The sequence below is a fragment of the Piliocolobus tephrosceles genome, chromosome 14 (assembly GCF_002776525.5).
Source record: "Piliocolobus tephrosceles isolate RC106 chromosome 14, ASM277652v3, whole genome shotgun sequence".
NCBI classification, from domain to species: Eukaryota; Metazoa; Chordata; class Mammalia; order Primates; family Cercopithecidae; genus Piliocolobus; species Piliocolobus tephrosceles.
In genome coordinates, this window is record NC_045447.1 from 42401700 (window position 1) to 42405231 (window position 3532).

General features: G+C 47.2%; 1 protein-coding gene across 1 annotated transcript in view; it reads left to right on the forward strand.

The window, feature by feature from the left end:
- SHB (SH2 domain containing adaptor protein B) overlaps positions 1-3532 on the forward strand; it is a 147079-nt gene that overhangs the window by 132160 nt on the left and 11387 nt on the right. The gene's annotated exons all lie outside the window — the stretch shown is intronic.

A 3532-nucleotide genomic window follows, 5' to 3' on the forward strand; every position in this document is an offset into this window, starting at 1 on the left:
GTATTTTTTTTTTTTTTTTAATGAGGCAGAGCAGGAAGTTCATTGGCTATGGAGTTAGGAAACCTGTTTCTGGTTCCAGCTCTGTCTTGAACTTTTCTTTGTTACTTCTCTGTACCTCAGTTACTTGGGGGTACTTTAACTGGCTCAGTAGAGAAAGAGCATAGAGTATTGTGGCTAAGAAGGTAGACCACCTGGAGCCAGAATCCCTCCCTGGTTCAGATCTCCATTCTGCATCTTACTAGCTGTGTGGCCTCCATTTCTACATCTGTACAATGGGGAGAGTAATAGTTCCTACATCTCAGGATCGTTGTGAGGCATAAATGCAGTCGTGGTCCAGGACCACGGTTTTGTACACCCTGAAGCCCTAGTCAATTCTCTCTGGCTCCCCACAGCAACCTCACTCTACGCTCAAGGAGACAGGCTTAGAGAGATGAGGGGCTCACCTGTGGCTACACCAGCCCTCCACATCCCAGCCCTCCATCCCTTCAACAATCCCCCACCACCTCCCAGTCTGCCAGAGAGCAAGCTGTGTACCCATCATTTCCTCCTGGCACTAAAGGCTTATGCTCCACCGAGGCTGAACACAACCTCACAGGGAGAAACGCATTTGCATGGTGCTGGGCAGGCTTTTCTTAGCTCCTGGTATAGCTGGTGTTAGGAATTAACTTGAACAGGCGTCCGCAGACTGTTCTCAGAGGCCGGAAGAATGACGCCAGTAACAGTGATTAGAAACTTGAGGCAGTGTAGGATTCTGACACATCAATGGTAAGATGACTGAGGCAGCAAACACAGGAGATGGTGTGACCTGGACACCCACGTTTCAGACTCACAGTCTCCCAAATATTCGCATAACCCCATGTTGAGTTCAGATTTTCAGGCTAGGAAAATACATTTTCCTGCTCTGAATTGTTCCAACCGTAACCAAAATGTCGTCTCTGAAGAAGTTAGGGTTGTCTGTTTTACTTCTGTGGGAGCTTTGCTTTCAGGAAGCAATCAGTTCCTAGAGTAAGTAACTTTGTGGAACTCAATTACTTGCAGACGTGCTGGGGGTGGAGGGGGGGAAACAGCAATAATTAATGTGGTCGAACCCAAGCCAAATAATAAAATGAAAGCTTTGTTGTCTGTCAAGGCAGAAATCAATTTGATTACGGAGCAAAGAACCGGAGATTTAATTTTGAGAAAATTCTCCACCTTGAGAAAAGAGGTTGTCAAGAAGCTGCCAGAATGAATGTCCAACATGAGAAGCTTTGCCCCCCAGAACCCAGACTACGAAGAACTGACAGTGACCTTTCAAAGTTCCATTTCCAAACCTTCCAAATGTGGCCAAAGCCAGTGGGCTTTTGCTTCTTAAAATTCTTGGGCCCAGCTGGACACAGTGGCTCATGCCTGTAATCCTAGCACTTTGGGAGGCCAAGGCAGGAGGATTGCTTGAGCCTAGGAGTTCAAGACCAGCCTGGGCAACATAGTGAGATGCGGTCTCTATTAAAAAGAAAAATTAATTAGCTGGGCATGGTGGCTCACACCTGTAATCCTAAGCTACTCAGGAGGCTGAGGCAGGAGGATCACTTATCCCCAGGAGTTACAGGTTACAGTGAGCTATGAATGTGCCACTACACTCCAACCTGGGCAACAAAGCAAGACCCCCCATCCCTTCCCACCACAGAAAAGCTCTCAGCCCCTGCCCCTTTTGGGGTGGTCAAGAGACGAGTGTTGCTATACCTGATGATACTTTCATGTCAATAAGACCCTGTCTCTTGGGACTTTGGAGGGGCTGGAAGAGAAGGGTACTCAGGAGGTCAGCAGACCCCAAAAAGGAGTTCAGCTGAAGCTCAGGAGTGTCCGTGTTAATGACAGAGTTGTGTCCAGCCAGCAGGGCTGATGGCCAAGCTGGACAGACTCCACAGGACCCTGTTCAGTTGCTGGCTCCCACTGTGTGAGAGATGGTGACTGCCTGGGGAACGGGCAGCAGAAGCGACCAGGATGGGAAGGGGCAGGAAATTCTGCCCCAGGGGGACAGCTGGAAAAGAGCAGCCCAGGTCTTCCTGTCTGAGGGACCTTCGCAGGGCAGAAGCAGTGGACTTGGCCTGCAGGAGCTAGAGCTCGGAGCTGGACTGACCTCAGCAAGCTATAGTTAGTCACATTTCAGCTCAGGACATGGAAGAACTTAATGATGGGCAAAGCTGTCTGTTTGGAAGGGGTTGTCTTGGTGGGGAATGAGCTCTCTAGTGGTGGTGGTAAGTAGCAAAGCTGGACAGTAAATATTGCGGATATCACAGAGGAGTTTCCATCATCAGATGGAGCTAGAATGATGGTTCTCAAACTTGAACATGCATCAGAATTTCTTAGAGGGCGGTTTAAAACAGATTTTGGTTGCAAAGAGACCCAGGGGGCCACAGGCTTAACAAGTAAGTCTCTGGGTACTGGTGGACATTCTAGGACACACTTGAATCAACTCTATTTTTTAAAAACCTCCACTCCTCTTCCAGCCCTGGGGCTCTGGGGTGTTTGTAATGAAGGCGAATCCTTTTGTTTAATATCCTTCCTTCCCATGTGGTGTGAGCCTCTCTTATGTGCCAAGCTTCAAAGGTTGTCTCTTCATCATGTAGATGGGGGAACCAAGGCCTGAGAAGGCAGAAGCCAGGACCCCAACACCAAGTTCTGAGCTCTTTACTTAGCTTTCAGTGGACTTCAGGGAACATTGTATACTATTTTCCATTTCACAGATGAAGAAACTGAGACCTGGATTCCCAAGAACTGCTGGGAGTTTTTCCACCAGGAACCACGGTCATTCATATGATTTGCAAAAGGTCTTTGGCAGGGTTTCTGGGTGGTTCCCAGCCAACCAGATGCCTTTGAAATTGGGGAAGAAAAACCGCCCTTGGGTTAGAGGCAGTGGCCTTTAAGCAGCAGATCTGTCTTAATTTGTAGTTTTAAAAGGCCCCTCTGAATTTTTTTTCTTCTTTTCAAATAAAGTTTATTGTGTATAATGAAGATATACACCATGATGTTATAGAATACATATAGATAGTAAGAAGGTTACTATAAGCTGGATGCAGTACCTCATGCCTATAATCCCAGTGCTTTGGGAGGCCAAGGCAGGAGAATTGCTTGAGTCTGGGAGTTCAAGACTAGCCTGGACAGCATAGTGAGACCTCATTCCTATAAAAAAGTTTTAAAAATTAGCCAGGCATGGTGGCACACCCCTGTTGTCCTAACTACTTGGGTGGCTGAGGCAGGAGGATTGCATGAGCCCAAGCATTTGGGGTTACAAAGTGAGTTATGATTTCACCACTGCTCTCCAGCTTGGGCAACAGAGCAAAACAAAAAAGGTTCCCATAGTGAAGCAAATTAACATATCCCCGACCTTACATAGTTAACTTTTTGTGTGTGTGTATGTGACTAGAGCAGCTAACATCTACTCATCTAGCATGAATCCCATATGAAGTACAATTTGTTTATTACCTGTGGTCCTCCTGTTGTGCATCAGCTCCCTAGACTGGTTCATCCTGCATGTCTGCTCCTTTGTACCCTC